Raw genomic sequence first — 24,018 nt, 5'->3', positions numbered from 1 at the left:
AAGGCTGATATATAGTCTCTGGATATCCTTTCATTGTGTGTAATCACTAGAAACAGCTATTCATATTATTTAAAATCCCTGTGAGATTTTTTTCCAATTCTTACTACAGAACCACTTATTGCCAGGCTTAGAATAGCCAGGTTACTGGTCTATGTCCTGTACATACATTAGCTCATTTAATCTTCACAATAACCCTGGGAGGTAGGGACTATTATTATCCGCACTTTAGAGATGAGGGTGCTCAGGCCCAGAGATGAAGTCACTTGCCCAAGGTTTTATGGATAATAAGTGCCAGATCTGGGGTTTGATCCCAGGCAATTTGGCTCCAGAATCTAGCCCTGGATATTTTACGACACTACATCTCTAATCTGGTGGACTCCACGTCTAGCCCTCTCTGGTGTGTCCAATCAGTGCCGAGCCTGATACTCAGGCTTTAAAATTCTGAGTTTCCTTTCTCAGTGACCTTGAAGGTCCACGACAAGGAGTCATTTGTAAATTTGCTGAGGCATGAATCTGAGCCCCAAGCATATGAAATTGATACACAGGATTGCACTACTTTGAGGGAGCCCCATCCCCAACCCTCCAGCTCTGACAGGCCAGGGAGGCTTTTTTTTTCCTTTTAAAATTTTTGGTCTACTCATCACTGGGTATGCAGTAACTACTACGAAGTAATAAAAATATTTATTTCCTTGTGAAAAGCAGCCATGGAATGAGAGAAGGACTCTCCAGTGTAAGGTTAAAAGGCACCTTGGTGATTTGGTGGGGGTTGGGCAAGGTGAGCATAGTCACTTGACTCAAGGTAATTGCTCATTGCAGTTGTTTTGTTTATTGTTGCATAAGAAACTACCCCCACACATACTGGCTTAAGAAACAACAGCCCATCTATTGGTTCAAGATGCTGGAGTCAGTCTGGGATGAGCTCGCTGGGCAGTTCTTCTGCTAGTCTTGCTGGTAGTCAGTCAGCTGGTATGTCACCTGGGGGCTAGGTTCAGCTGGGCTGCTGGGCCGGCTGCATTCCTCTTTCTGTGTTGTCTCGGGACTTCTCCCTCTGCAAGCAGCCTCTCCGCAGTCTCTCCAACAAGGTAACTGGACTTCTTACCTAGCGGTTTAGGGTCCCTAAGAGTGTAAAGGCAGAAGCTTCCGGGCCTTCTCAAGGCTGGGCCTGTGACATGTATTACCGACAGGATGAGCCAAGTCACAGGCCCAGCCCAGACTCCAGGACAGAGAAATTCACCAAAAGCATGTATACCAGGTGGTGTGCAAACAGGCTATCCAGTGGTGAAGTCTGAAGCTTCTGTATTTACAAATTTGAGGATTCCCGAAGGTCTCAGGAGAAGGTGACTGTACAATAAAATGTAGGTTAAATAAAATCCATTCCTTTCACTCCAGTGGAAAAAGACTGTTAAATATGCTTGGTTCTTTCTCCATTTCCAACCTAACAAATCATCTATGTCCGTGAAAGCACTGAGGCTGTAGATGTCACTGCCCAAAAGGAAAGGGAGCTGAAGTGTGCGACTTCCCTTGCGTCTCCCATACTTTGTCTCAAAGGTATCAATTTTTTTAACAAAGGTATCAGTACCCGCCCTCAGACATAAACGAAGAATAATTTCTGAAAAGTCAGTAGCATGCCAATCGGATCAGGAGACAAGACTATTTCTGATCTCCATCTACTCTTGCCTGGCAAGTCCCCCTTCCCCAGGTGACTTAGCAGGCACAGCGGGCGCCCCCGGCTGCCTCAGGAGGTGGAGCTGCCTTCCTGCAGAAATGGGCTAGTGGGTTCAGGCGTTCAGGCTTCCACTTCAGATCATCTTCCCCAGGCCGTTCAGTCACTAGAGCCTGCAGGGTACAGGGCTACTCTCATGCACCGCCCGCATCGCCCTTCCTCCTCAGCACTCAAGCACTCACCAGTCAGAACTGGGCACTAGTGGCTGACAGCCCACAGCCAAGTCCCTCTCTGGGAGCTGTCCTTGGCTTGAGAGAGCCACCTTGCCCAAGGTCACACCCCTTCCCAGGTCAGCACTGCTCCAATGACTGGTCACCTTGCCTCAATTCAGGACAATTCTGCAGGGCCAAGGCAGCTCCAGAGCTCCTCCTTGGGACCGGCCGATGAGCCTTTGTTGTAACTGTGTCACTGCCGCCTCCTCTCTGCACAATCCTGCTTCACTCCTCCGTAGGTGTTGATGCCAAAAGCATTTGTACTATGCTTCTCACACACCAATGTCTACGTCAAAGTCTACTTCCAGGGAACCTGACTCGAGATAGAGGGCACATTGTAGACTGGGTTACTTACCACTACAGGTTGGGCCACTGTGGAAACACACAGAGAGAAGCAGGACATAGAACAGGTCTTCCCCAAATTCTTCCAGCTGGGAAGAGAGGACAAGTACTTAAGCAACAATATGAGAAAATGAGCAAGTGTAACAGTCATAAGTAAGTCGGATGCCTCAATGATTTTTTCCCTTCCTCACTCTACCCCTCACAAAGTTTTTCCCCCCAAAGTTTCTCTCTCTCTCTTTTTTTTAGGGGATGGGTGATTCATGACATTGATTATATGGTTAACAATTGCGCCTAAGTGTTCTCCCACCTGATTATTTCTTCCTTTGGGCATGGTACTGGCAATCAAAATTTATCTTTCAAATTAAGGCTATAATTATATTTTGATAAAGATCTAGCAATTCAATGAGAATGAAATTTTGAGGGTTGCCAGGAAACGGATGACTCTGGGTTATAGAGAAGGGTTTGCATGCAGAATACTAATAGGTGGTTCAGCACTCTTATCTAGACCTTTCCAATAGCGTCTGATAATGCAGGCCCATCAAGTACTGTTTCTCTGCTATTATTCTAGGAGGATAAAAGCGATGAAAGATATAAGCAGGGTTTTATGAATGAAAAGGTGATTCATCAGATGTCTTTTGGTCTATCTCACTAGAGTTAAGAAATAGAGTAATAATTATGTGGTGTTACCACAAAATACAGGAGACAAAAGCTTTCTCTTATTTCCTTGCCTCCTCTTTTATTATAAATAAAAGCAAGATGTCTTAGATATTGGGTTATTGTTTCGTGTTGGGAGACAGGGACCTGCATTTGAAATGGTGTTGACTCCCAGGAAAATAGAAATAGTGGAAATGTATATCATGTCATATTCTAATTTTTCTTTTCCTTTCCCTTTTATACTGTCCGATTATTACTGATTCATTCATTCAACAAATATGGAGTCCCAAGTATTATGTGGGTCCTGCTGAGGGATCTAAGAAAGTTTAAAATGGATAACCACGTATGGAAATAAAAAAATAACAATACAATACAGTAGCACCCACCATAGTGTTTTGGGGAAGGGTTGGGGGTAATTTTTTTTATTGAAAAAACTGAATTGCATTTATATATTGAATATAACTTAAATACAATTAAGCTATATACAGGTCTTAAGGGTTGAGTTCCATGAGCTCTGACGTATACATGTCTGTAACTGCCTCCTGAAATAATATATAGTACCTTTACATCACCCCCAAAATTGTTAGTACCCCTTTCTAATCTTCCACCCGCTTTGGCAACTATTATGCTGATTTCACAGAGGTTAGATTTGCCTGTTCAAGAGCTTCATATAAATTGAATCATACAGTATGATTTTTTTAAAGATTATTTATTTGAGAAAGAGCGAGCGAGTGCTGGCAGAGGGGCTGAAGAAGAGGAAGAGAATCCTCAAGCAGCCTCCCCAGTGAGCACAGAGCCTGATGAGGGGCTCAATCCCAGGACCCTGAGATCATGACCTCAGCCAAAATCAAGAGTGGGCTGCTCAACCAACTGAGCCACCCAGGTCCCTCTACAATATAATTTTTTAAAAATGTCTGGCCTCAGGGCACCTGGGTGGCTCAGCTGGTTGAGCACCCCACTCTTGGTTTCAGCTCAGGTCATGATTTCACAGTCGTGAGATGGAGCCCAGCATCAGGCTCTATGCTCAGCATCAGTCTGCTTGAGATTCTCTCTCTCTCCCCTTCCTCCTCTCCCCCTACCCTCAAATAAATGAATAAATATTGAAAAAAACAATCTGGCCTCTTTCGGCAAAATATTTTTTAAATTTACCCATGTTGTTGTACGTATCAGTAGTTGGTTCCTTTTTTTTTATTGCTGAGCAGTAATCCATTGTAGAAATATACCACAGTTTATCCATTTTGCTGGGCTGTTCCCAGTTTGGGGCTATTATGAATAAAGCTGCTGAGAATATTTTTGTACGCATCTTTTTGTGGATTTATGTTTTCATTTCTCCTGGGTAAATAGGAATGAAATTGCTTAGTCAGAGGGTACATGTATGTTTAGTTTTGTAAGAAACTGGCAGAGATTACGACAAAATGATTGTACCATTTTACACTCCCACCAGCAATTTATCAGAGTTCTAGTTGCTCTGTACCCTCGCCAGCACTTGGTATATTAGCAGTAATTCCAGTGGATATGAAATGGTATCTCGCTGTGATTTTAATCTGAACCTCTCCGATGGCAAATAATGTTGAATACCTTTTTATGTGCTTACTAGACATTCATATCTCTCTTCTGAAATGTCTAGTTAATGCCTTTTCTTATTTTTAATTGGGTTTTTTGTCTTTTTATTATTGATTTGTAGTAGCTCTTTATATATTCTGATTGAAAGTTCTTTGTTAGGTACATGGATTACAAATATTTATTCCCAGTCTGCCCTGCCAATTTATTTTCCAATAGTGTTCTTTTGGTGAGAAGAATTTTTAAAATTTTGACAGAGTCCAGTTCATCAGTATTTTCTTTTATGGCTAGTCCCTTTTGAGCCCTGTCAGAGAAATCTGCTTCCCTCAAGATTTTTCTCATGCATTTGCTTCCAGAGATTTTATAGCTCTAGCTTTTATGTTTAGGTCTATGATCCTTCTATAATTACTTATTGTGTATGGAGTAAGGTAGGGTCAAAATTCAGTTTTTTCCCATATGTATATTCAGTTGTTCCAGAACCATGTGTAAAATTTTTTTCTTTTCCCCCATTGAATTAACACCTTTTTCAAAAAAAAATCACTCAACTGTATGTTTGTGGGTCAATTTCTGGACTCTCTGTTCTGTTCCAGTGATCTATATGTCTACTCTCTTCCCAAAAACCACACTGTCTTATCTCTGTAGATTTATAGTAAGTCTTAAAATCAAGTAGTATAAATCCTCCAGATTTGTTCTTCTCTTTCAAGATTATTTTAGCTATCCTAGAACCTATGCATTTCCTTTTTAAATTTTATTTAAATTCAATTAGCCAACCTATGCATTTCCATATGCATTTTAGAATCAGCTCATGAATTTCTTTAGAAAAAATGCTGCGGTTCTGTTTGGCCATTGATTTAAATCTGTTAATGCATTTGGGGAGAATGGACATCTTTAACAATGTCCTCTGATCCCTGAATGTAGTATAGCTTTTGATCTTATAGTTCTTTAATTTCTCTTAGTGATGCTTTACAGTTCTTAGTGTAGAGGACTTGCACATCTTTTGTTAGACTTATCCCTATGGATTTGATATTTTTGGTGCTATTATAAATAGTATTCCTTTTTATTCTCCCAATTTTTCATTACTAGTATACATAAATACAATTGATTTTATATTGACCTTATATCCAGTGGCTTTTCTAACTTCCTTCTTTAATGCTACCAGTTTTTATAGATTCCATGGGTTTTTTAACCTACATAATTATGTTCGATAATGACAATACTTACTACTTTCTTTCTTATGTTTTATTACACTAGTGAGAGTAGATGTTTATTTTCTTCCAAGTCTTAGGGGAATACAGTGTTTCACCATTAAATATGGTGGTAGCTATAGATTTTTCAGAGATGACCTTCGTCAGGTTTTGGTATCAAGACTTTATAGAATGAGTTGGGAAGTGCTCCCTCCTTCTCTGTTTTCTGAAATAATTTATGTAAATTGGTATTATTTCTTCCTAAAAAATGTGTTATGGAATGCACTGGTAAAGCCATCTGGGCCTGGAATTTTCTTTGTGGGAAGGGTTTTGATTAAGAATTCAAGTTCTTTAGGAGATATAGGACTATTTATATTTTCTATTTCTCCTGCTAGTTTTTTAAAGGAATTACCCATTTCATCTAAGTTGTTGAATATATTAATACTGTAGTTTGGAGTAGGCAGAAAGACCAAAGATATCACTCAAGGTGATACTTGAAGAGAAGGGACTTAGGCAGACAGGGAGGGGAATCATGACTAAAGAATAGTGTGAGAAAAGACATGGAGTGCGATCTGCAATGGTGTGGGTTGTTGGACATGGATTGTAACAATCTGGTTCAAAGAGAATTGGGTAAAAGAGAAAGGGAAAATGTTAGATAGCTCGGACGTGGAGCAATACCATATTGAGGAGTTTGGACTTTATGTAGGCAATGAAAAAGCCTGGATGATTTCCAGGAAATGGTACTTCGGGTAGATGGATTTGGAATAATGGACTGGTAGAAAGCAGAGAGTGGCAGTAAATGCAGATCTTTTAGAAAAATACAGTGTGCAGGGGTGGGCACTGCCTCAGTGAAAGGAGTCTGATCAAGCATAAAGCTGGGAAGAATAAAGTGCTTAAAGTTTTCTCAAGATAAAGGCCTCTGAATATTTATTTCTCTTCACACAACACAGTGTTATGCACCTAATACATACTTATCTCACTCTGCTATTGCTTCTGTTCCCATATCCACCTCTTTACCTAGACATCCAGCACCTTCAGGAGAAGAAACTAAGGTTTATTCATGCTGAAGTACTAGCGCCTAGCATGGAGTAGATGCTTAATTAATACCAAGTGAATGAAGGACATCTGAAAGCAACTGTGAATGAATGAACGAACGAATGAACGAATGAATGAATGAATGGCAGAATAAAGAAAAACTGTATTAGTTAGGCTACATTAGGCTCAGTTAACACATAAACAAAGCTCAGCACTTTAACACAATAAAAGTCCTGTTTCCTCACCACACAAAGTCTGATGTAAGCCTAGAACGTGTAGCCCCCAGAGAGCAGAGGAAAAGAGAGCAGTAAACTCTTGGGGCGGTCTTGTAAGGACCAAGCCTACAAATGGTACACATTGCTTCTGCCCACATCCCACTGGCCAGTAGCTGACATTCTGTCATTTGGCCCCAATCCAACTGCATAGGAAGCTGCAGAATACAGATGCACACGTAGATATTTGGTAAGCACTAAGGACAATTAGGATGGAGTAAAAGGGAGCACTAGAAACTATTATTACTTCCAGCCTGGGAGAAACCTAATCCCTAGAGACAATAAGACACTAACAGGGGATGGCCCACACAGACCAGAGACCAGTTCTGCCAATAGAGCTTAGTCTCCCTGGCCTGCCGTTTAGGCCTCAACAGTTACCACCGCAGGGCTTGCATACTGCTACCTAATTTTTAGATGCCAACTCCTCCAGAAGGAACTGTGAGCAGAATGAAGCACTAATAGACTCTGCTGTCGGTTACCTGGTAGCTCCAGCCAGAAGCACAAATGGAGAGAGGCACAATGTGGGTCAGGGCAGGAGTTTTGATGATGAACCTCCTGGGAGGCAGCAAAGCAGTCCTGCTCTGGGAGGCATCTGTGCTAAGCTCATGCCAGCTGCCTAAAGAGAACTCCATATCCTCTGTGATCTGGAGTCTCCTGTTTCAGGATCAAAGTAGCCACCTTGACAGAGCCTGGAAAGCATGGCGAGGCACGGCAGCCACGGGATTTGCTGCTGGGGTGTGTCATGTGTAGCCAGAGGTGTGAGGGGAGCACCTTGTCTGCTGCAGGATGGTGAAACGGGAGGAGGAAGGTTGCCTCCCTGGGTTGGGCTGTAGTTCCTGTCTGGTTTTCAGAGTTGGTATGAGGGTCAGAGATGATGAAGGCCAAGCAAATGAATCAAAGTTTGACACATAGTGGGTTCTCAGGAAATGGTGCTGTTGCTGATTGTGATGATGAAGGAACAGGAGAAACTAAGTCTCCACCTTAAAAAAAATTGGGGGAGGCACTGCAGAGAGCCTGTTGCTTTCCCCCTGGAAACAGCCTCCCTAAGTAGGGCTGTGGACTGTCTCCCCACTCCCAGGCACCAATCAGTGGTAGATGCATTTAAATAGAGTGAAATAACAAATGCAAATAAAATGGCAGAACTCTCAGAAAATGAGCCATCAGAGAAATTAGAAGTGAACCAACTGGCAGAAATCGTGAAAGAAAGGACTAAAAGAGATTATTGTAACTATAAATGAAGAAAGTAAGAAAGCCATTTTCTACTGCCCTTTCCCTCACTCATTCTGTTCCTGCACTCTGGCCTTGCTGTTACTCACACACTCAAACGTGATCCCACCCAGGAGCCTTTGCTTTTGCTGCTCTCTCTGCTTGCGGTTCTCTTACTGTGCCTTTTCACTTAGCTCCCTGCTTCACCGGATTAGGTATCTGCTCAGATGTCCTTTGAGAGAAGCCTTCCCTAACCACTAATCTCAGTTTGGGTTCCCCCAGAAGCAGACCCTGAGACAAGGATTGGAGTACAAGTGGTTTACTTGAGCAGGCAAGGAACACCTGTTGGGGAGTGGGGACAAGAGAGAGGAGGGAACAAATCTAATTAAGATGTGCTATCAAGCAAGCACCATGTGGCAGCTGGAGGAAATCCGGGAGAGGTGGAGACCACACATGAGTCTGCTTAACCTCGGAGGAGGGTATCTGAAATTGTGGAAGGCTACTCCCAGGGGCGTGAATTCTCTAATACTTCTTGCCCTGCTTGTGACTGAGCATTCTCTGATCACCAGAAGAAAAATCACCCCCCAGACAGAAGGTCTCAGAAGGTCATGGGAAGCAGCCTTTGGAGTGAACGCCAAGGGGATGCTGGCAAGGCACTGAGCTTATCTGCTATACCACCCACTGCAAAGCAGCAGCCCCATCACGCTTTATCCCTTACCCCACTTTCTGACTTCCTCGCAGAACTTATGCCACCTGATAGTCATCTGTATGTTTGTTATCTGTCTCTCCTCCTCGACAGCAAGCTCCAGGAGGACAGAGACCTCATATGTCTCTCATTGCCTCAGGGAGGAATAGCAGTCAGTGGATGCTCAGTAATTATTTCTTGAATGAATAAATATTCAGAGAAAGATGGAAACTTGTTGTTGACATCATTATCATCCTCAGCACATGAAAGTGTTCAGGGCAGAAGTTGCAGGAACGAAGGTGATCATTACACAGGGGAGGGCCATGGCAGGTGCCTGATTAATATTTGTTGTTTTTGCTTTTTTTTTTCATTTTCATTCCAGTTAACATACAGTGTTGTATTAGTTTCAGATATACAACATAGTGATTCCACACTTCCATACATCACCGGATGCTCATCATGACAAGTGCATTCCTTAATCCCCATCACCAGTTTCACCCATCCCCCCACTCCCCTCCCCTCTGGTAACCAGCAGTTTGTTCTCTAGAGTTCAGAGTCTGTTTCTTGGTTTGTGTCCTTTCCCCCCTTTGCTCACTTGTTTCTTAAATTCCACATGAATGAAATCATATGATATTTGTCTTTCTCTGACATATTCTGCTTAGCATTATACTCTCTAGCTCCATCCATGTCATTGCAAATGGCAAGATTTCATTCTTTTTGATGGCTGTATAGTATTCCTGTGTGTGTGTGTGTACACACACCACCTCTTCCTCATCCATTCACCAATTGATGGACACTTGGGTTGCTTCCATATCTTGGCTATTGTAAATAATGATACTATAAACATAAGGGTGCATGTATCCCTTTGAATTAGTGTTCCTTATATTCTTTGGGTAAATTCCCCAGTAGTACAATTGCTGGATCATAGGGTAGTTCTTTTTTTTAACTTTTTGAGGAAACTCCACACTGTTTTCCACAGTGACTGGACCCGTTTGCATTCCCACCAACAGTGAAAGAGCGTTCCTTTTTCCACACATCCTCACCGACACCTGTTGTTTCTTACATTGTTGGTTTTAGACATTCTTACACATGTGATGTGATATCTCATTGTAGTTTTGATTTGCATTTCCCTGATGAGTGATGTTGAGCATCTTTTCATGAGTCTGTTGGCCATCTGGATGTCTTCTTTGGAGAAATGTCTGTTCATGTCTTCTACCCATTTTTTCACTGGATTGTTTTTTGGGTGTTGATAAATTCTTTATATATTTTGGATACTAACCTTTTATCAGATATGTCATTTGCAAGTATCTTCTCCCATTCCACAGGTTGCCTTTTAGTTTTGTTGTTTCTTTCACTGTGCAGAAGCTTTTTATTTTGTTGTAGTACCAATAATATATTTTTGCTTTTGTGCCTCTCTTGTTTTTGCTTTTTAATGCATGACCAGTGAAGACCAGAGAATGATTCCAGTTTCTTGGTCTGATTTTCCTGGGTACTCAAGGATTTCATTCTTGTCATGGCCATGATAGCTATAACTTTTACCCCATATACCAAAAGGAAGAAAACCACAACCAAGAGTTTCTTTACAGGATGGAAAATGTAATATACCCATAAAGGTCAGGCTAGTCTTGGTCTGTTAGAGGGCCCAGGCCCTCACCCAAGATAATAGTGAAAGGAGTGCAAAGAGGACTGAGAAAGGGAGTGGGGTAAGACTGATGAAGTGCAGTCCAGGGAAGAAGGAGGCAAAGGAAGGGCCTGACAATCTTTTGAGTCCTCACTAACAACTGAATATTCAACTGGAATTTTCTCAATTTTTGACACAAGTCTTTTGAGGTGTATCCAAATAAACGCAACCCACTCTAAAGCCCCAAATCCATCCTTGTTGCTACAAAGGCCCTGAACAATCTGCTCTAAGCCACTGGCTTAAATTCACCCCAGGAGGACGGAACTTCTGGATTTTGTTACCCCTGTAATGGGCGTCTGCTTGGTCTCTGTGGGTTTGCAGAACACCCTACCACAGGGGACACTGGTATTTCTGGAATGGGCTTCAGCCAGTAACCAATATCTCAAAAACACCTGGGAGGGCACAGTGGTAAGCCGACACATTGGTGAGAGTGGTGGGAATCTGGCACCTCTGCATGTCACTTGTCCCAGGTGGCTTTTGTTCAGGAAAGAACAAATTTTTACCTGGGTGGATAATAAAGGTAAATAAATGTTGTGCTTACCAAAGCTATTGGTTTGACAGTCTGTGAAGGAAAGTTTTTAAAAAGTCAGAACACTGACTGAAACTCATTCTTAAATAAAATGAGATTCCCCAGTTGTGTTTAGGTACTAGCTGCTTTCTCTCCAGTATCTTCACATCTTCATGTAAACATTCCTGTCCTAATATTTAACTCCCTGGAGAAATGAGTGCCCATTAAAGGAGGTCTGTCCCATATCTACACAGGACTGAATCTATACCTTTGATTGAATTCACTGTCAACTTTTGGGAAACAGTCAGTTTAGAAGGTGTTTTATAGGTTGTGTGAGTGTAATGAAATAATAAATTGTTCTCATTTATTACTGGGATGATCAGATTAGCCAGCTGTTTCTGCAGTGGGTGAAATTCTGTCACAAATGCCTCTTCCTGACGTTGATCTTTTGGTAGAACAAGCAAGCTGACCCTCCATGTGATGTGGACCATTGCTTGGGCTCAAAACAGGTCTTGGGGCTGATGTCATTGACTCATGCCATTTGGTTTGCAGGTTGGTGGCATTTGTGTTTTAATCTCAGTTTCTATTGCTGCATGGATCTGAGGCTATAAAAGAAAAACAATAAAAGCATTTCCTTACTCTTCAAAGGAATGATACAGCCCATTCCTTTCTTGATCATGCTCTTTTGCCAAATTGATCTGGCCTTGGTGTCTCTGACCAGTGAAGCTCTGCATTGTGACTCTCAAAGTTGCTATCCAGAGCTAAAGGGCATGTTGAAGGCACAAGGCCACGTGGGGTTGGGCGACTTGCTCTGGGGGCCCTGAGAAGGCATCCCTGCAATGGGCTAGCCGTAGGCACTCCTGGGCACTCATCTATGGCCTGGGAATTGGCACTGAAGCACAGTGGAACAGAGCACAGTGTTTTGGGTGACAGGGCACCTGTGGTTTTCACTGGGTAGGTGACTTAGGGAGGTGTGTGTGAGGACAAAGAGTGACTGCTTGTAGACTCCTAGAGATAATATGGAGGTAGAGTTTGGGAAGAAAGAGGAAAGGTGGAAAAAAACCCAGCACTTAGAGCAGCAGTAAAGTTGAGTCCTATTTAGTGTGCCCTTCCACACAATCCTCATTTTTGTGGATGCCCCAAAGCAGCTCATAATTCAGCCTGATGTCTGTGCATCTGGTTTTCAAGAAAAAGCTTTTGCTAATGCTTACTGTAAATTGAGGGTGTGGCTTCACAGATGTTTTCTGAAGAACAAAAACTTTTGCAGATTATTTCCATAGCATACCAGTGTAGTTAACACTTTAAATAACCTCACTGATTCAGCAGGCATTTATTGAGCACCTACTATATGCCTAATATTGTACTTGGTGCTGAGATATAGAGAAGAAATATTCTTTGTCCTAAAAAATCATACAGTCTGACAGGGAAGTAAGTAACTACAGCTGTGTATGGATAGGATTGTCACATTGACTCAGGCCCCACCAATTCAGAAGTTATCATAATTTGGGAAAGGACTGTATTTTGTGGCAGTCTAGAAAACAGGTCTTCTAAGCAAACGAAAAGAGAAAAGATGAAAAGCATTGATGATCATTTCCCTACCTAAAAGTACAAATGACTTAAAGAGCCATGAAAGCATCCACTAACATGATATAGCAATGAAAACAGAATCCTACTTTAATGAGCAGACAAGGTATCAAAACATTCACCTAAGAAGGGCAAGCCTCTGAGTGCACTGTTGCCATATGAGTTGAGGGGAATGCGACTAACAGGAAGGAAAAGTGAACAAAAAGTACAAAGGTAAATGGTAATACAATAGGGACCATGTCCTAAGCCAAGAAAGGGCTAAATGAGTAGCCATGGTGATGAGACAGTGACTTCAGTGAACCAGTGTAGTGCAAACTGCTATAACAAATAACCCTCAGTACCTCAGTGGCTTCATAAAATTCAGCCTTATTCATAACTTGCATAATGTATCCAAAGTTGGTTTGTCTTCATTGGTGGGTATCTCCTCTCCTTGCTAGAGTTCAAGGACCCAGGCTCCTTCTGTCTTATGAATCTACCTAATCTTCAGTGTGTGACTTCTAAGGTCTCAAGAACATGAAGGATAATGTGTGGGGGGGGGGTTTTATGGGTTGTCCTGGAAGTGGTGCAAAACACTTCTGCCCATATTCTATTGCTAGACCTCAACTCATGGCCACAGCCCACAGCAAGGGAGGCTAGGAAATGAGGTCTAGCTGTGTGCCCAGGAAGAAGAGGAAATGACTTTGATAATCAGCTAGGCCAGATTCCCATGCTGAGCTAGAGGAAGAGGTCATTCCACTAAAGGTCAGTTCCATATGGACAGTTACCCTCTGGCTCCCTTACCTTGATGTTTCTGATGCCTGGTTGAGAACCTCAGGCCTTCTGGGTCATTAGTATCCACTGTCATTTCCTCCATGCCACGCGTCCACTAGCCTTGCTTTCTCCCACATCCCCATTTTATCTTATCAAAGTGCTTATTACTATCTGATTACATCCTTCCTTATTAATTTACTTCCTGGCATTCTTCCTACCTGGATATAAGTGCCACAAGGACAAGGATTGTGTCTCTAATGTCCACCCCTGTATCCCAGTGCCTAGCACAGTGCCTGGCACACGGGAGGTCCTTAATCACTCATTGCCCTATGAATGAATGAACCAACTGGGCCATGGGGGTCTTGAATAGCTTCATGGAGGAGATGCGACTTGGGCTGGGTATTGAATAGAATTTATCTGGGAAGACAGAGATCAGGGAAAGGAAGGAGATAGATTAAAAGGAGACAGAACAGCTCCCAAGATGTATAGATCGAACCATTTATACAGTTGAGCCATATCCATTCAACCCACATAGTTGAGCTCCTATAAAACATAGGTCAGTGTTCTAGACTGTTGCTTAGCTAGAGGATACAAAAAATACACAATAAAGCCCATCTCTATCCTCAAACAGGTTGTGCTGAGCTCTGCTTTGGGGACAACTGAGATACTTCTGGTTATATAGCAGGTCCCTCATCCTGGCCCCCAGGGCTTTCCACTGAACAACTTCAGTCTCCTTTTCCAGGATGACCATAGTCTTCCCACAGACATCTGCTCCCGTGCAGAGCAGCAGTGTGAGTTAGAAAGTAGGATAGCAAGTCCTGTTCATGTTGCTGCAAATGTGAAATCGTTCTTTTTGATGGCTGAGTAATATTCCATTGTACATATGGACCACATCATCTTAATCCAGTCATCTGTTGAAGGGCATCTCAGCTACTTTCACAACATTTGCAGCAACATGGACGGGACTGGAGGAGATTATGCTAAGTAAAATAAGTCAAGCAGAGAAAGACAATTATCATGTGGTTTCACTCATTTATGGAACATAAGAAATAGGAAGATCAGTAGGAGAAGGAAGGGAAGAATGAAGGGGGGTAAACAGAAGGGAGAATGAACCATGAGAGACTGTGGACTCTGGGAAACAAACTGAGGGCTTTAGAGGGGAGGGGGGTGGGGTAATGGGACAGGCCGGTGATGGGTATTAAGGAGGGCAGTATTGCATGGTGTACTGGGTGTTATACGCAACTAATGAATCATGGAACATTACATCAAAAACTAGGGATGTACTGTATGGTGACTAACATAATAAAAAATTATTATTTAAAAAAAAGGATAGCGAGGCAGAAAGTAGTGTGGGGCTGTGGAATCAGATGTACTCACTTCAAGTCCTAGGTCTAGCATTTATAAATTTTGGGCCCTTGGGCAAGTTTCCTAACCTCTCTGCACCTATTCAGTAAATTGCAGATAATCAAATGTGCTTCCTGGGTTTATTGGGGGCAACCAAATGAGATTACCTCTATCAAGAGCTTAACCAAGTGCCCAGTTCACACACATGCTCACCAAGTGGTGGCATCTCCCTCCTTGATGGACCCTAACATGCCCCCCTCTGCTTCACACAGCTTCTGGTCCAGCCACAGAGAGCTTCTCCTGGGACTCACACTAACTCTTTCCAACCCTCATATTGGGTTGCCTCATAGGAATTACCAATATTCAAATCCTTTTTACCTCTAAATGTAAATTGTATGTGGTTCTCTTCCAGCGTTTTCCAACTGTGCTGCTAATCCTATCCATCAGCCCTCCTCCCACTTCATACCTCTTCCCTATACCCCTTCTTGTGCCATAGAGCATTTCTGTTGAACCTGTATGGCACTCTGTGTCTCTCTCGGGGTACACACTTGATCCCACATGGGATTATCATCTAATCTGTTTAATGTGGCTACGAGGTTATAAATTCCCAAGGGCACCAGTGGTTTCTCTTTCTCCTTAAAGTACGTCTGTAAAATACCTTGAACTTAATAAGAGGCGACACATTATATTTCCCAGACCCAAGTGTGATTAGACAGGGACTCCAGTACACTTGGAGGGACTAGGGTTGAAATCTGTTGGTCAGCCTCTGAACCATGCCAGCCAGCACTGGGGCCCGAGGCTCTTGTCCTCTAATGTGACCCTCTAGAATCAGTTGCCTACTTTAACTTTTTTCTATCTTCTCCTCTCACTTCTGACTGCCTTCTTAGCAAATCAACTTTAGAAGAGAAACAAGACAAATTCCTTGAACCTGAGAGGGAGAAATAAGGCGTCATTTATCTATTTTGAAAGATTATGGAAGTTTCTGGATCCTCATTTGCTTATTTTAGAGCTATAAAGTTGAACCATATGAAATTGATAATATCTAACTATTTTATCAGTTTCATATGGTTTAGCCTAGTCTTGGTATTTGGGTTTATTCACAGTTGTTCATAGGTGAGGTGGTCTGATCCCTGTGTGTGGTCCACTCACCCAAATGCTTGGTAGAGACATCCCCAGAGTGGCTATGCATTGCTTCTGATGGGCCTGTGGCCTTCAGTAGGTTCTGTCATTGCCTATGGAGTTTCTATCATAGGCTCTGGATTCAAAAATGGCTAGTTCATTTCCCTTTTCCCTGCAGGTGCCAACATATGTGTTTGATCTCTGGGATAGACGCCAAGACCTCCAGGCTTGAGTTTTCAAGTCTTCTGGAGATCAAAGGCTCTCCTCATCACCACATGGGTTTCTCTGTGCTGTTATTCAACAAAGCCAATCCAGCTCCTCCAAGGGCCAACGGCAAAGTTCCCAAGAGAGAAGGGAGGAAGAGAAGGAACTCCCAGATTTCTAAATATTGCAACCCATGGGGCAGATGAGTATAAGGGCAAGAAGGCATGTATGTTTTTCTCAAGCTACAAATTAAAAATACAGAAACTTTAGATAGATGCACTTATTTATGAACTAGATCCACCTGAATGGGCTGGCCAGGAGTCCCTCAGTTTTCTTTTTATGTACCCAAAAGAATATACAGGACCTTAACAGTCATTGTATTCAACACGTTCAATCATTTCATGTGACTTTTAAACAAAGTACTCCATTTCCAGTAGAAAATACACTAAAGATAAAAGAAAAACAGAAAGAAATCTAAAACTGAATTGAGTTGTCTTATTGTAGTCATTTTGAGACTTTTCAAATAAGATATTTTGCCACTGTCATTAAGAATCAAGATTTTCAACATAAAAGAGATCAATTATAAAATCAAGACACTTAAATTAAAACCTGTAATCTTCGATTTGAATTGGAAATAGCAGTTTGAACTCATGATGTAGCTTCACCTTCTGAAACTTACATATTCTCTAGCTCTATTGAAGAATTCTAGAGTCAGTGACAACCCAGCGGCAGACAGTGGATACCCCTGGCATCCAGAATATGGTTCCTTAAAGCTGTTCCCTTTGAGGGGAGCCAGGGTTTCTTGGAGAAAGGGCTGATTCCACGTCCAGAGCAGCAAACATGCAAGATGAACCTGAGATACCTTATCATACCTGAAACTCTGATAGAGGAGGAAATAGACCTTTTGAGAGGTCCAACTCAATGCCACATAGTAGGTAGGATCCTAGGAATAGCCAGGGTGCCTGATCCATGCCCCTGCAGAAGGCAGCCTCCTCCAGACAGGCCTCCAAGCCATAGCCCTCTCAGCTAACATTCCTACCAGAATCCAGAGCTGTCTGACCAGGATTCCTCACTGTCACACTTGAGGGATTTTGATAACAAATCCATTTTGAGCTACTTTGGCATTGCGGAACTTTTAAAATTGGCCAGCAGCACAATCAAGACATCCCACATTTGAAATGCACATGTTTGTGTGCTGTGAGGATTACATTCCTGAATCCCCCAAGACTATTGGTACCCTGACCATATTCCCTCACCCTTATCACTTCAGTGCACAGAAGCCTGATTTATAGCTCCTAGGGACTGCATTTGTTGTTTGAAGGCTTTCTCTGGCTTTCTCTGGAGCCTGCTTTTCTAGAAGTACCAGGGAAATAGTGCTCTGGTGCCTAGACAACCCTCAACCAATGACTGACAGGAAGTGGTAGGTAAATACCCCAACTCCCTCACCTCTAAAGTGTGTGTTCTGCACTGACTCCCAAAGGATCCCGCCCCAGTTACCCATGGTGCTCAAAAGTGCACCCTTTATTGGCTTTCTTCTCTTCCTTTTCTCACTTCCCCAATACCTCCTATTGGCAGCTTCCTGGAATTACCTCCTAAATAAACACGGACCTGAACTTTTGTCTCAGTGCCTGTCCTGGGGAGACCCAAACTCTTCATTCTCTGAGTCTGTCTTCCATGGGCAAATAGAGAGGGAAAAAGCCACTATCCATGGAGAGTGGGCCTCTCTTGGTATCGCTGCAGACTCAGCTAGACTAAGCCTAACGGAGTCACAAGAGAACACATCTTTTCTGACCAGACTGAACATATCATGCATTAAGTGTTCCGCACTCATACAACTCATGCCTTGTCTTTTATAGAGAGCACAGAACTCATTGTTAATGTCTAGGCTTTTGGAGTGGAAAGGTCCTTGGAAAATAATTCCTTTTGGCTTGCAGGCTCATGTAGTTATAGCTTCTTTGTTGGCCCAATAAAGGGCATTACTTCTCCTCTACCTACAAAGATCCTAATTAGCAAATAATAATTCTAAGTAAGTGCAGTGGAGATGGTATGTGGGGGCTTTTGCAAGTATTTTTAAATTTTCCACTGTCACTGATGATCTCTAAATTTTAAGAGCTTAATCTCTACCTAGGAGAAGAGATTTATTAGCATATATAACTGGGTATCATGTGCTAAATACCTTATTGCTTCACAATTTAAACAAGCCAAGGGCATCTGTCCAAGAAGACAAGGGGCTCCATGCATGTACCATATTGGAAACAGAACCCTTTCCTCTTACATCCGGTGGCTGTGTGCAATGTCTCCTGAAACAGAAAGGGGACTTTCACATGCTTTTTCTGACCTGCCTCTCCCATTCCAACTCCACTTTCTTCCCTGGAATGTCAAACGTGCCCATGTTCATGATATCACATCTGTAGTTTGAGCAAAAATGAAGGGACTTTAAAACCCCATATTCATCTTTGTGGGCAGAGTGCCTTCTTTCCATTTTCCTGCTTGAATTTCAAAGAAAGCAGAGCACCTACCAAAGGATGATACTCATGGTCTTCCCTGCAGCTAACCTCACCTGGTTCTTCGCAAATAGTGAAAACAGATTTGTGACATTCACCCTTTTCTAAATCTTGGAAGTATTTCTTAACTCTCCATTTGGTTCTCCTGATAGATCAAATTCCTTATTTCTGATCAGTGTTATCTTTTCTCCACTAAAACCTGTTTGCAAACTTGCAAAACTGCCCTTGTTTCTTCAAGGGGTTTGAGGCTGGTGAAGCAAGTGTTGAGTCAAGCTCCCATCCCCGGCCCCTCTGATTTAATAAGCTCAGGTACCCATGCCTTGAAAATTGGAACAAATGTGTCTTGATAACGGGCTGGTCATTTTCAGTCCAGGTTGCTGGAAAGGAAGCACTTTACCACTAGGAACATGATGTCATTTCTGGCAAAGCTAACCTTGGGGTTGACCTAATTATTAAATCGAGCAATTCAGATAGTTTTTGTAGAGCGAAACAGTTGAGTATCACTAATTTAATATTGTTCACCTGAATACCTACCTTGTTGCCTTGGTCTCTCATTCCTTAAACTAGTGTTTCTCGATATGTGGTCTGCTGACTGGCAGTGTCAGCCTCCCAGGGGGGACTTGTTCTTTGCTCACTTGGCTTAAGTGCTTCTGGAATCCTAAAATAAAAATGGCTGATTTCTTGGAGAGCAGATGAGAAGTGTTTTGGGGTTTTGTTTTGGAAGTACAACCTGATAGGTAGCAAATAACAACTAAGAGAGATGGAAGGTGAAGCAGCCAGGCTGAACATCTGCATGGGAGGAAGAGTTGCTAAGGGAAGTGTGTGGGTCAGGAGACTTGAGCTTTGGTTTTGCCTCTGCCAAAAATCAGCTCTGTGATCTTGGGTCAAATCTTCAAATCTTGATTTCCTCATCAGTACATGAGAGGAGTGGCCTAAACAGTAGCTTTCAGTGTGTTGACTGCTACCAGAGCCAGAAACACATTTTTACCAGCATGCACACACGTGACAGAAACAACAGCTTCACAAAACAGTACTTACTACATGCAGTGCATTTGGTATTTTCTATTCTACTCTGTTTCATTGTCTTAAAAATGCTAGTCTTGACCTGCTGAATGGATTTCACAGTCCACTAATGGGTCATGCCCTATGGTCTGAAAAAACACAGAACTCCATAATTCCCGAGGTCCCTCCCAGCAGAATTCAGTGAATCTGTTAGATGCCTAAAGGAATTTTCTTAAAACAATAGCTGAGCTGCGACAGGTGGCTATGTGCTTACATTCTGGAGGAAGTGCATGGTGTAGAACATGGCAGCAGAGTGACCTAAAGATAAACACATAAATTATAAACCACTTCCGAGAATGTATAGTGCTGCAGCTCTGACAGCGACTTGGACGATTAGCATCTCCAGATCATTACACTGAATGTTGCACCAGTAAACCAGTATCAGACACTGGAGACACGTCAGAGAGACCACAGGCTCCCTGATGGGGGCAGCCTTCTTTCTAGTTTCCAGATTGTAAGGTCCCCCAAAGAGTGATCTCCAGTGGCCTTATCTTTGGTTACACTTCACTGACAAGAAGACAGGCAAATAAAGAAACAAGAAACTTCGAGAGCTCCAGGCTTTCCTCTTTTGAACTGTGACCCCAATCATGGCTTCTTGGTCTTCTTTTGTTCCCAGTCCAGGAAAGGGAATGATATGTAGTGAGCAGGGACCTGGCAAGGATGTTATCTGAAATTTCACTGGACTCTCAGAGCCACTCCAGGAAGCTCTAAGACTCCCACTTCACAGAAGAGAGAGAGCACAGAGGCCCAAAGAGTTCAGTCGCTTGTTCTGCTTCCATCACTACTGTGATGAACCCCCATCTTTCTAGAGCTCAGGGTCTTTCCCTCCAGTGCATCCTGCCATCGCTTGAATGCAGAGTCCGTCTCGGTGGATGATGCAACCTTGCTCATTCTGATGACTGGTAGAAAATAGAGGCATAAATGGCACAGAACAGGACTCAGAGAGTAGAAAGTCTAAACCCTCATTTGTAAAGATGGGGAACTGGATCCTGGGAAGGTTCCATGACTTGCACAAGGACGCAGAACTGCGAGTAGAACCCATGCGTCTAGTGGTCTTTCCGTGGGATGGCAGACACGAAGACAGCAACAACAGTAACAGCAATAATTAAACAGCACTCTTAGTATGAAGCATCATTTTGTTTTAGAAGTTGGGGAAATATTTCTAGAGGAAAAATCATTCTAGATCCTTTTAGCATATAAATAAATACACAGACGTGTTCTGTTCTCTGAGTGGTGGAATGTTTCAGGACACTGGAACTTGTCAGAAAGCCTAGATTTTTCTGATGTTGAGGGGGTCCGCGTTGGATGCTTTGTCCACAGTGGTGAACAAGTCTGAATTATTGTGGTTCTACAGAAAAGGCAGTCCAGCAGGGACAAAATGGAAACCTGGCTCTGGTGTCAGGCTGCTCCACAAGTGGCAGGAGCCTCAGTGCTCCCTAACCTGCTCCCTCCTCTACACTGCCAAACAGAGTGGGCAAAGGGCTAGTTATCAAGGAGGGAAGGACAGGCGGGAATGAATGGTGGCACTTGGTGAAATCCCATCCCTCCCTACCTCCCTAACAGATCTGAGAGCTCAGGAAGCAGCAAGAGAGACCCTGAGTAGATTTCTGTTTTGCTTACCAAGCTGATGATGGCTGAGGATTGGCTTCAGCATAGCAGGGACCTGAGGAGCAAACTGGCGATACATCTATGACACTGACTCTTTCAGATGCTCATTAATATATTAATGTGCTAACACATTCCCTGCTGATTTCTGTCACACAGCATCAGAATGGATGGTTTGTGGAGAGATATATTCCTGGCAAGGAATCCTTGCAATGGTTAGTTAGGCTGGATGTGGGTAGTCTGACCTGCAGGCACTCTAAGAACATTTAAAAATCCAAAAGGCAATTCCATTTCTGAATCACTTTGCACATCTTTCTGAAATTTTCACCACACATAGCATTCAGACTTTGATTTCAGCTGCCACCTAACCCCTTTTAAATTCTGGGAAGTCTGAGAGAAGGAAGAAGGAATAGCACGCAGAGAGAGGCAGTGGCAGGGGTGGAGACTTGTGGTACAGAGGCTTTGAAGCCAGGCCAAGAATAAGCATTTTGCACTCCTCCTAGGGCTAGTCAAGCTTTAAGGGAGTTTCGAGAAGTTCGTGAGGCCAGGCCAGAGAAGGCAGTACTAAATAAGTACCCACCCTAGCGGGACAGGAGAGGCTTAGGGCAAGATTATTCTTCCCCCTGATTTGCACCCCTTTGCAACAGTTCCTAAACATGAGCCTCCTCCTGTCCTTAGAAATGGGCCTGGCCTTTCCAAGAGAGTGGCAGCCACTAGTTTTCCTCAACTTTCAAGTCAGTTCATTTCAGATGAACCCAGTGACCAGATCTGTGCTTTCAATACATCACTATGAATCAAGGTCTAGACAATTCCATTATATCCAGAGTTTGACAGGGGAATGAACTAAGTTCAGTCTATAAAGACTTTTCACTGCCCTGTGGACATTTCCTACAATGATATTCTCTTTCAGCAGTTTGGTTTTATGGTGTCTGTTTGTATTTCTGGAATATGACAAATCTCCTGGGCACTTTCTGAAAGATTCACTCAGTTCTTGGTTACATCTAGTTCTGTGGATGATGCAGACAGTAGCAGTTCTGAATCTTTTATTTTGATTTTGAGAAGCACTAGATACTTTTTATGTGGCAGACAGCCTACTCTACATCCGCCCCCAATCAGCCTTAGTTTAGGCAAACATTTCAGTATTGGTTTGGGAAAGAGCAGTAGCTTGGAAGCCAAACAGAGATGGTTTCTAGTCCCAGATCATCCACGGGCCAGATGTATGAGACTTTGGAAATTTATGTACTTTCTCTGATGTCTGTTTCCTTAGCTGTAAAATGGGAGCAATACTTTAATCTTTGGGTGTGTTAAGATACCATAAATGTAATATACCCAATGTACAGCTTGGCATGTAGCCAGAGCTCTCTGTGAGGGCCTATAGTTGAACAGGAGAAATGATACATCTACATAACCTTTTTTTCTGCTGTAGGGAATAAATATGAGACATATAGCCCTATTTCCCATTGTAATCCATACCATTATCTACCCCTTTTTTGAAGAGCAATAACAAAGGGAGGAGAGGACAAGCACCAGGCAAGGCAAGCAACTGGCTCTAGGGAAGTAGATAAAATAGTGGGAGGGTGTATTAGTTTTTTATTATTGCATAACAACATATAGTAAATTTAGCAGCTTAAAATACCACCCATTTACCATCTTGCGGGTCTGGGGTCTGGACACAAGTTCACTGGGTCCTCTGCTCAGGGTCCCACTGGGCTGCAGTCAAGGTTTTGGTTGGGACTGAGTTCTCATCTGAGCCCTGGGGGCTCCTCGCAAACTAAGTGGTTGTTGGCAAAATGCATTTCCTTTAAGTTGTAGAACTGAGGCGCTCAGCTCATAGAGGCTGTCCGCCATTACTTGCTACGCAGCCTGCTCTCCATTGTGGCAGTTTGTTTCTTCAAGGCCAAAAAGAGAATGTTTCTGTTGCTGCTTGTCTTCTTTTAAAGGGCTCAGCTGATTAGGCCAGATACACTCAGGAAAATTATCTCCCTTTTGATGAACTCAAAGTCAACTAAGTAGGGATCTTAGACTCCCCATTGCCATATAATGTAACATAATTCACAGGTTTCACCTACACTCAAGGTGGTGGGGGACTACACAGGGTACATACAGGAAAGGACAAGAATCTTGGGGGCTATCCTAGAATTCTGCCTACCACAGGGGGGGCCCTGGATGTATCCAAATAAGCAGAGGAGAAACCTTCTTGCTGTTCTTTGTATCATTTTTATGAGAACAGACATTACTGGGAGTACTAAGACCACTAGCTTTCAAGGCTGAGCCATGGTGTAACTGTTAAACAGGGAAGAAAAGGGGGCAGGGTGAACCTGAAGATGTGAGACAGCTTTGCAATAAATGGCAGTGGTGCAATGAGCTTAGGAATGAGTGTATTCAACTTTCGTTGAACTGTTACTTAGAGAAAGGAATACATTTTTTTTAAGAAGGAAAATGGGAGTTTTCCCTGGAAGAGTTCCATTAGTGCCTGTACGTCTGCCTCCAGTGGACACATAATACTAGTTAATGCTCTGTAACCAAAGGACAAAACCGAAAGCAAAGGGATTAAAGAGTTTTCCTTCCTTTCCTCGTCTAAGAGATAAACACAATTGTGGCAACTGATGAGTGAAATGTTCACCTGCTAATGCATGGCAGAAATCCATTATAGCTTCTCAGCAGATAAAGAAAAAGACTAGATGGGGAGAGGTGAGGTTTCCTAGCCCTGAAGGCTGCCACCGAGAGAGCTGGTTCTTCCCAGGAACCATGACTTGGCTGCCTGTGCTGGAACTCCTGTGTTAG

General features: G+C 42.8%; 1 protein-coding gene and 1 long non-coding RNA gene across 3 annotated transcripts in view; one reads left to right on the top strand and one right to left on the bottom strand.

Moving 5' to 3' along the window:
• NHS (NHS actin remodeling regulator) overlaps positions 1–24,018 on the top strand; it is a 338,321-nt gene that overhangs the window by 256,695 nt on the left and 57,608 nt on the right. The window lies entirely within an intron of this gene.
• The window catches only part of LOC123779664 (uncharacterized), an 81,968-nt gene continuing 58,641 nt past the window's right edge, over positions 692–24,018 (bottom strand). The window contains exons 3-4 of the long non-coding RNA XR_006776258.2: positions 2,291–2,366; positions 692–1,836 (exon numbers count right to left, since the gene is read on the bottom strand). This is a non-coding gene — a long non-coding RNA (uncharacterized LOC123779664). The remainder of the gene's footprint in view (positions 1,837–2,290; positions 2,367–24,018) is intronic.

This window comes from Ursus americanus, chromosome X (assembly GCF_024610735.1).
Source record: "Ursus americanus isolate L20-20 chromosome X, mUrsAme1.1.p, whole genome shotgun sequence".
NCBI classification, from domain to species: domain Eukaryota; kingdom Metazoa; phylum Chordata; class Mammalia; order Carnivora; family Ursidae; genus Ursus; species Ursus americanus.
This window is presented reverse-complemented; position numbering and strand designations above follow the sequence as displayed.